This window comes from Micropterus salmoides, unplaced genomic scaffold, assembly GCF_014851395.1.
Source record: "Micropterus salmoides isolate LMB-PRFRI ecotype aquatic unplaced genomic scaffold, ASM1485139v1 Ms_hic_scaffold_3854, whole genome shotgun sequence".
Classification (NCBI taxonomy): Eukaryota; Metazoa; Chordata; class Actinopteri; order Centrarchiformes; family Centrarchidae; genus Micropterus; species Micropterus salmoides.
In genome coordinates this window covers 1-10,642 of record NW_024043211.1, presented here as the reverse complement: position 1 = coordinate 10,642, position 10,642 = coordinate 1, and positions in this window count along the sequence as shown.

Here is a 10,642-nt window from a genome sequence, read left to right as displayed (position 1 = left end):
AGCTCAGCCCATGTGCAAGACAGCAAATCTTTCGCTATCATTGGGTGGCTAAAGCTGAATGTCTTGTTTAAAGGTTCTTTAAGGGTCATCGGCAGAACATTTAGACTGCTTTAGGGCATAGATAATGTAGTCTTTATAAATCTCTGTAAGCTGCAGGTTAACATTGTACTGGTGAAGACATTTTTGGTATGGTCATGTACAGTAGCAAACCCACACAAGCATACAGTTTGGTTTCAGCTGTTGTGAGTAACACTGTGGCTGAGTTTACCAGGCGCTAACTAAAACCTACAGTGAACCTAATTATTATCTTATATTCAAATTATACGTTATGGTATGTTAACACATACTACAAATCTATTTGTATTAAATTAGTACAAATCTTAGTAAAGTACATATTGTATTGTAAATGTCTGATCGTTTCTCTTGTTCCTTCTTTTTATTCAACTATTTTATTCTTACTGGACCAAAAACAGTGGTTTTGTGCATTCCTGCGATGACCACAAGGGGGAGACATAGACCTTTCTAAAACCCTCCCATGGCATTGAGTCAGTAGTTCTTCAATCTCCTCAGGGGGGTCACACATCAAATCCAAAAACTCCCAATCCAGTTGAGATGAATACAAATCTGTGCCTCAGGCATCTCTCCGGGAAGACACGGAGACACGTGAATGAGCACATAGAAGCCTTATTATTGATTTTCAAAGTGAGGAGAAGGACAGACTGTAGTGTCTCTCACCAGTCGCTCAATGAGATGTGTGAAAATCTTTGGCTCTCTCACAAAGCTGGGGGATCGTTCTGTCACACACCTAACGAGATGTTAAAGGGACAGTACAAATCAATACAGCCAACTGAGAATAATGATGCTCAGTCATTTACTATTTTTGTTATATATTTATGTATTTTTCAAACTGGCCAGACAAATTATGATTTATTGATTGATTGATATTCAAGAGCTACTTTGCTGTCCTGTGAAAAAATCTCCAAAACATCAACTTTTAATGGGTAAATCAAAAACAGGTCTGTTTTTGGCTTAGCGACATACAATACATTATTCATTTTGTCAGCTCATAAAGAGACTTGGTGAGCTGTCAGTCTTCAGTTTATCAGAAAAAAATGTAAATTACCAAATTTGTGCATACATGCTTTTTTGTTAAGCAGCGATATAGTATACAGAGTACCCATTGGGTCAGATTTTTGTGTGATATGCACCAATTTGACAGGTTCACGAAAGCATAAGAAATATTTCAAATAAATTAACAATTTTGAAAAGCTGTATTGCTGTATAATGCAGTATTAGCATATAGATGCAACTACTATCACATCATAGTTTAAACATAAAGTATATTACTACATAGCCTATTCTTTCAACCTATATGCAGTCTACTCTCTACCTTTTAAACAGGTAAAAAGTGTTATTCAGGCTATACTATTTCTTATTCTACTGCTTGATCATAAGCTGGAGTGGAAACCTTTGGGTTCAAGAGGGTGTAGAACGTCAGTTGTCCCACTTGGAAAACCAAACATCTACCAGTTTGAGTGAAGATAATCCTCCCAGGCCAATGCTTACAAGTTTTCATGTTGAGATGACTGAATCTGTGGTGCTTGGCCTTTGCTGTGACCCTGTTTGAGGCCTCTAATGGAGGGACAAGCCCTGGGAATCAGCTGCGCTGCCAGGGTCTGTGCACACTATCACACACTGGGGTTGCAGCACACACACATACACTTAAGTTTCCTACTCCTCTCTCACTCGTTTTCTCTCTCTCCCTCACACTCCCTGGAGTGGCAGTTATTGAACTGTGACAAACGAGCCGTGTCAGACCAGCCCCCCTACCTGGGGGATTGGCTAAATGACCTTTCCATTACCCAACCACTGCTGTATTCCCCTTCCACAGATAGAGTTACACATACAGCCACAAAGCCCATTTGGACCAGTGTCACCATCGCTGCAACTACATCTTTCTGTGCTTTCTGACACAAATGTGTATTCAGTGTATTTTATTTTATTTATGTTTTATTCTGAGCCTGCTGGTAACTTTTTAGCTGCAACACATGCAGTATTTATATTTATTTTGTGTGCCTATATATCCACTCAGTAGTGGAGGTCCATGTGTGCGTGCTGAGTGATAAACATGTGATGCCAGATGCAGCTTGTGCCTGGTTGCTTGGGTTTGTATGTGTGTGTGTGTGTGCGTGTGTGTGTGTGTGTGTGTATGTGTGTGTGTGTGTGTGTGAGAGAGAGAGAGAGAGAGAGAGAGAGAGAGAGAGAGAGAGAGAGAGAGAGAGAGAGAGCAGCCTCTGGCCTGCAAAATGTGTGTGACTTAACTGGTTTTCACACATTCTCCAACCTCCATTCTTGCTAATCCCCTGTTGACCATTGGCACCAGCCCTGAATCCCGCCAGATACTTTAGGGAACAAGTCTGAGGAGAGGGATGAAAGGGGGATGAGAGGATTGGAGTGGAAACATTAAAAGTAGACCAGGACTGGAGAGAGACAAGGGGGCGGGTTGGGCGGGGCAAACAGGATGCAAGAGGTGAGAGATGAAGTCAAGAAGCGAATGCAGGATCAGAAGTAATGGGAATAAGTGAAGGACAAGGGAGAATGGAGTACAAGTCAAAGAAGGCTGTGATATGAACAGGACAGAGCCTAGCCTTTAGTTATTGCTGCTGCCTGTTGGATAGGAATGCAATGAAGTGAGTCCTTGGCCACATTAGTGGGAACCTGTTAGGAAGCTGACAGATGGAGAGCTAATGATGTGTAGGCACAAGGGCAGGGCCTGTAGTTGCTAGTGAGACGATCTGTAGAGGCTGTCATAATACAGCCGAAAACCAACAGCTGAGGGAGGCGGGGGAGAAGGAGAAGGAAAGAGCAGAATCACACTAACCCAATAGAGCGAGCCGGTGGCCTTTCTCACGTTTGATCTATGTCTGGCTTTGAATGAAACATTTATTAGCTGTCTTAATCCTCAGCATTACCGCTAAGAACTCCGGTGTTAATCAATTTGATCCTCATGTGTCTGTTATTCCCTGATGTGATTCTCTGGAGACTGGGATGAAGGCAGTATGGGCGCACACACACACACACACACACACACACATGTCTAGTGTGCATGGTTGTGTGGATTTTCCTTTGTATAAATATTTAATTAGCACTGATGTCACATAATGCAATCATGGCTATGTTTCTGTTTGGTGATTTTTAAATGGACATGGATGCCTGCATGTGTACACGTAAATTATGAGCAGATTATTGAGTTTGTATGTTGGTAAGAATATGTGGGAAAAGGATTGTGTGTGAGGGCTTGCATGCATGTAAATGTGTGTGTGTACATTTGAGTGGATGTGTGCTGCTGGTGACCCCTGTAAAAGGGATGCGTGCCACAAGCAATTCCCCCTTCGTCTTGCTCCTCTCTCCTTACCCCCGCATGGTCCCTTCAGCAGGCTGCATTTTGGTGTTACACTAATCTGCCTAGCAGCCATTCTCTCCACAGGGACGCACCCTGTCCTCCTCACCTGCCCCCATGTCCTTCCCTTCCTCCCTTGCTCACTTTCCTTACACCTCCTGACCATCTTTTTCTAGTTTCCTCTCAGTTTTTTCACCTCACTACTCTCTCCCCATGTCATCCTCCTTCTCTCACCTCCCTCATGCCCACCTCTTCTTTTGCACTCCCCCTTTTCCTCTCACTCGTGCTCTCTCCAGTCTCTACATGTTTGTAGCCCTGCTGGTCTCTTATGGCCTTTTACCGCCCCGCACCACTTGTGCATGTACCTCTATGTGTGCTTTTACAGTAAGTGTTAGCATTGTGTGTCCACATGTGTGTTGTAAAGCCACAAAGGGAAGACTGCTAATTTGCTAAGTGGTTTCATCCATCTGACAGAGATTCTGCTTGGCTTCACTTCTCTGATCCAGGCCACAAGGGGAGTCAAAGTCTGCCCAGATAAAGACCAAAGCATGCGGCCACTCTATCTGGATTACCTCCCTTCTTTGCTTGTTGTCCCTTTTCAAAGGGTACAAATAGATTTTTTTAGAGTGTGTCTATATGCATGGGCATGCATGCAGGTTTAGTTTACGTTTGCTCAGTGGAAGATAATGGATAGTGTGTGTGTGTGTGTGTGTGTGTGTGTGTGTGTGTGTCTCAGTGTGCGCCTGCACATACCAGTACTAACCTTTGTGTGTGTTCGTTTGTTAAACCTGCAACCTTTTGTCTCCCCCTTCTGACAGTGAGAGTTAGGACGTATAGGCTCTGCCATACTGAGTTGCTGCTGTCTCTACGGTTACTCCCCCCTTCAGCTAAAGCAAACCAATCAGTGCTGTTTTTACTGACTACTCCAACATCACCTGCATTACTGAATAATGTGTCTGAGGTTGCATAAATCTTAATTCGCCTTGACTTGACTGGGTTTTAAAGCTTAAAGCGAGACAAAAAAAAAACAATGGTCAAAATCACAGCAGTAGAGACTGAGATATCCTAACTTTTATTCAAGTCAAGAAAACACTGGATCCTACTTTTCCCCTCTCCCACAACTTCAGTTTGTAATGGAGGCCTTCTGTTGAAAATGTCAAGCCCAAGCTGAGATAACTTGGGTTATTTTTTAAAGAAACCAGCCACAGAAAACAGAAGTCACGTCAGTTTTATTTATATTGCCCAATATCACAAATCACAATTTGCTACAAGGGGCTTTACAATCTGTACAGCATCCAACAGCCTCTGTCCTTAGACTTTGCAAATGAGGGGGAAAAAACTTTAACAGGAAAGAAAATTGAAAGAAACAACAGAGGTCAGATCCCCTCCCAGGATGGACTGACATGTTGTCTGTACAGAAGAAGAACAATAATCTGTTTTCTTAGTACTCCTCCTAATTAAGCTCATCTTCATGTGTATAAGTGGTTGAGTGGCCCTTAGTCTTGAATAAGTATAGGGTTGGATAAACCTGTTGTTTTTCCGTAGCCTGATTTAAGTCCTTTGTCTGAATTTTCATTATCACTCTTTAAAGCCACCCTCTGCTGCACATTTGTAAATCATGCATGCTGTGAAAGTGACTCTGGGCACGAATAAACTTGAACCCTGAGGACAAGGCACACATGAAACAGCAGGTGGGGCTGTCGAGTTTCTAACTTTGTTGTTTCAGCTTCATGCCTCATACATCTCTCAGTCCACATTCCTTTTGTTTTCTGTTCAGTCTCACAGCGAATGGTGAGGCCTTCCAAGAAAATGATTACAGTCCACCACATACGGGGATGACTGATAATGTACACTGTCAGAGCTCTGGTGTGAAAAAAATACAAAGGATACAGTATATGTGCTGATTATTAAATTCTTATTAAATTAATGCATCTTTTCCTAACCATTGTTTGTGATTGTAACTCTTAAATTCCTTTCTTCACTGCTTTTAACAGCGTCTTGCAAAAACCATGGGAAAGTTGTCTGTGAACCACATTAGGAAATCACACACCGCACGGTGAACACTTTTCTATACAACACTACACACAATACATTACATACTCTTTACAATCCTATACGAATGAATATTTTGGACACCTCCAGAGGTGTGATTTTTGGGAAGGTTTGTGTGATGTATCTCAGTCAGTTTTTCGGGAACATTTTAGCAGAGGTGAGCACCCTACAGTATATATGACTTTTGACTTTAACACTAAATTGAAGTTCAGTTCTCAAACATACTAGGAATGAACTGATGGTGCAGCAGTGATTTGGTGGTGCATACAGATGTAGGACTTCTATAAGGGTTGCATCGGGAACTTTATGTGACAGTTTGTCTTTGATGTTGTTTTGCAGTACAAGGTTGGTTGTTGGTGATCCATCAGACATTTTATTGCCATGGTAAAATTGAGGACAGCACAGGTTACATTTTACAGTATTACAGAAGGGAAAGATAGAGCCAGTTGCCTCAGTGTTATTTAGCAGTTCTTTTCTTTAGCTCTATCACAGGCCTGTTGCCTTCCTTTACCTAGTTTGTTAAGCTTGCAAATTATATGATATCTAATGAATAATGAATGTATGACTACAGTGATATAGGTAGTATACTTACTAATGAATGTTTTGTAGTGATACAGGGAATTAAAGAGATCTCAGTCACAATCAACTAACAAATTATTATGTTGATGTGTATGAAAACCCATATCTTAAGTTAATATACACCTATTTAACATTGCATTTTAAAAGAACTAATTGTTTTGTTGGACTGTTCATCTTAGTGTATCTTTAATGGTCATGGTGTGACCAATAGTCATTTTCGACCAGTAAAACAATTCCAGTGCCCGCACCAAAATGACAATCAGCAATGTATTTTTGGGTGTTCACGGTCAAAATTATTGTCTTTACCTCCACCACCAACATGCTTCATGTTCTGCTTCTTTATCTACAACAATTGAGCAAAATATTCTTGCAACTGCAAGGCTAAATATTACAGGCAAATATTACTGTGTGTTATTATAATATAAATATAGTTGATTTTGTTCTATACCAAATTCTTAAAATACACTTCAAACGTAATCATGAATTACTGCTCACACATTTGGCCGAGGAGGCCTTTTCCACAACAAAATCATACAGCATATTGGAAATAATGAACCTTGGTTCTTCGCTGGCCTTTCGTGTTATTTCCACACAAACTCAGATCTGGGGATGTCTTCAAACTACTGTGAGCTCATATGTGCTGTATGAACAAATCAAAAATTCAATAAGTTTGAAAAAAAATCTCCATTTCCACATGATGAATTACTGTTAGTGTGAGTGTGGCTCCATCCAGGCGTGTTTGTTTATGGAGGCAGGAGACAGGCCGGCCCAGGTATTGCAGTTACAGTTGTGTTGTGCTATGCGGTGGTGTGCATGATTATCGACCAGCATGTCATGCAGGATAAGGCCCAGTGTGCCTCTGTTGACTGCTTTGCGGTCAGCACTGCAGGGAGCAGGATTGTGGTTAGCCTACAGACAGCCAAGGCTGTGTAAGAAGATCAGCTGTGTGAGTGTGAGTGTGTGTGCATAGTTCTTCTTCTACTACCACTGTGCCCTTTCTGTGTTGTCTCCATGCTTTGAATCTCTGTCTGCACATTTTATTTCTATCTTTCTTTTAACTTCTCTACCTTCCTACTTGTCATTCTACTGCTATTGTTCTTTCCCCTGCTATGTACACACACACACACACACACACACACGTACATGCACTTTTACCATTGAGCATCTGGGATGTGCCTCAGGCTTCAAACACGCCACCAGTACTAATGGTCTTACTGCATGCGAATGTATACAGTATGTCTGCCACAGCTCATACTATAATATGCAGAAAATGTATTCAGCCAATCACCTTACTGCTTGATTGACTTCACAGACATAAAATACAGTAAATGATACACCATCTTGTTCTCCCTCTAATCTCCTTCTCTGCTGTCTTCTTCTTTTTGTTTGTCTTACTTATTTCCTTATTTGTTTTGCCCAATCTCTCTGTCCCCCCCTCCCCGGACACACACACACACACTCACCCTCACCGCATTGACCGCAGATGCATGCAGGAGTTGGGCCCTGTGGCTGGAGCTAATGGATGGCTCTCATAAATAGTAGGGAGCTTTGGAGCTTTGCACGGGGGAGGCAGTGATGCAGTTTTGCCATGCTCTGATTCTTCCCTGTCCTGATGATAGCACCATTCCAGAAAGCTTCATCAATTCTTCATGGGGCCCAGCGCTAAACACAAACAATATCTGATGGAGGTTTGCCACAGGCATGCTCCGAGCACCCTAAACCTCCGCTTTCTCTGTCCCCCTCTCAGCATGTCTTGCAAGCTTGAGCAGTTTCGATGCAGTGATGGTGGAATGGGGACATCTCATTCAACATCAGGTCGATTGTTTGATGTGATGTATTTAACCTTGACTGTGCCAGATTCGTGTCATGACACACTGGAACTATTGATTGTGGTTTTGTTTGCGTTATTACACTTTGAAAGTAGGAGCTCAGCTGTTCTGTGACATCAAGATGAATCTAGCCTACAGCTGTGTGCACTGATCTGTGTGGTTGTTGAACCAAAATTGTGTATAGTAGCATGAACTCAAGATTAACTAGATTTACATGAAAACATGCCCATTGACTGAGTAAACAAATTTACATGAAACCATGGGATTGGACAAGCACTTTGCATGTACACATTCAATTGGACAAACATTAAAGTCCACAGAGAATCCATGAGAGAGTGATCGCTGAGCTGACAGCCATGTGGTGGTTTAGTGAGCAGATAAAAGCTCTAGCAATACAGTTTACAGAAGAATCTGAATGGTGACGTCCATTATTTGCTGTTGACACACCCAAATTCTTTTAACATGTCTAACTTGCTGATACAAAATAACAGATTATAAGCCTTTAGCTTTAAGTCTTGACTGGCCTCTCTGTTTTAGTAATATCAGCAAAAAATGTCAGCATGAGCTCACTTAGCATGTGTCTCTATATCTCACTGATATTCAGATCAGCATTAATGAATTTGTTTAAATAACACTAAGACCCCTTTAACCTAGAGCATAAATATCTAATTAGTTTTTGTCTTTCTCCTTGTCTTTATTTATGTCACTTCATATACTAAAGGACAAAAAGCATTTCTGACTGTTTCTTTGGAATTTGTTGCCGAACACACAGGGCTTGAATGGAACCAAAGCCATCGATATTACCACTCAGATTAGGAGAATTTTTGCCTGATGAGGTAGATTAATTTTTGAAGGGCATAGTTCTGACATATCCTAATAACAAACAGCGTCATGCCAGCAGTTGTCCCATGATGAAAGATTTTGACAACATTTATTTTTACTCTCCCGTAGTGATTTCACTCGTAGTATTCCATGGGACATCATTATTGAAATTTGAATAGTTTTTACAGTGGACAGTGTAGGAAACAGAACAGCACAACAGCAGAAGTTGACCATTAAGAAATTCTTTCTCAGCATGGCTCTTCATTCATTACCTGATGAGTGTTCACCGGCACTGCCCCTCCCACTGTTAACCAGCATCCATAATAAGGAGCAGTGGTGGCGCAGACATGTTTCACTAGTCGACTTGTCATTGACTAAAAGCATTGTGGAGCTTTACTCCCAATTACCACTCCTCTCACTGCTCACATAAATCACACGTTGTCGTCTTTCATGAGCAGCAGTCTGCAGTCTGATTTTCTCTCTCTCCTGCGCATTGTTGCCCACTCACCCAAACTGTCTTTAATTGTCCCACAGGGGATTTTTTAGACCAGCATGCTCTGTGGATGTCAGTGTAGTGCCATTATAAGAGGAAGTAACTTTACCTCCCAACCTGTCCCCTTTTCTATTGAGTGTAAATGGTGGTTTGATTGCAGGAGGTTTAGGCCAGAGCAACAATAGAGACCTCATCGTTTAAGCTGTTATGATCTTTTAATGGTCTTCCATTACTGTATCGTTATCCTAAAAGCCAGCAGTCACTGCTGCAGGCTCTCGCTTTAGTATCACTTTCATTAAAAGCAGGCTAGGATCATTTGTAGTGGCATTTAAGTCATTTGTTGAGGGTGTGTGAATATGTTTGTGAATGTGTGTGTGAGTCTGTGTGTTTATAAAGGAGACTGGCTGGGGTGCAGTGTATTTTTATCTGGATGATCGATCTGTTTCAACCTCCCCTCCTCTGCTCCACGGTGTAGAAGCCTTGACCTTCAGTGTGGGAGGTATCATTGAGCCATGTGACCTCCGCTCTGGGCCACTGCTGCTACACCATTCTCTCACACTCACTAATACACACACAGAGTCACGCACACCTGCTTGCAAATGCAAAAATGTACTGATACAGTGTATCATAAGAACCAGTAATAAAAAAAAAAAAGAAAAATGCAGGAAAGTCTAAATTAAAGGTGTAAAGTTCCCCTCTCCACCCCAACTGTCAGGCCACACTGTCTGGATTCTGAATGCTGCACATGCAAAAGAGCCTCTGTCTTTTCACACAAACACACCTACCGACACACACACACACACACACACACACACACACACACACACACACACACACACACACACACACGGAGAGGGTCAGGGTCTCGAAACACAATATTTCTGTTGTCTTTGTTTGTCGTCAGCACCTTCTCAGGCGGTTGAGGTTTCACCTTCTACGGAATCAGCCGAGCGCTGCAAGGGGGTCCGTTTGTGTGTGTTTGCGTATCAGAGTGTGAGTGTGTGTAAGGTATAGTGTGTCTAAATGTGTGTGAGCATGAGCAGGCTGTCTCTGTGTTTTCTTGTGTGTGTTGAGGAGGAGGTGGAGGGCTCAGTAGCTGCAGGGCCCTGTATTGATGTCCGCTGCCTCCCCCCGAGGCCCAGCACTGTGGGATAGTGTGTCAGTAGGACAAAGGCATGGCGCCATCCGTCCTGCTCTACGGGCCAGTAACTAGAATTAATTACAAACCAATCGAATCCGCTGCAGCCAATTGGTAAACTAATTGGTAATTTCAGCTGCCCATCTAGTCATGGATGGGCATCTAACTGTGGCCACTGGTGCTGGTGTTCTAGGTGGGAGCCCCTTAGACGGACGTTAGTTCACTTTAGCTGTGCCCAAACAAAGTGGACCTTTTGGCTTTCGGTTAGCAAGGCCCAGCGCTATGTTATTACAGGGTCACTGAAGTCACTGAAGAGCATAGTGGTTCCC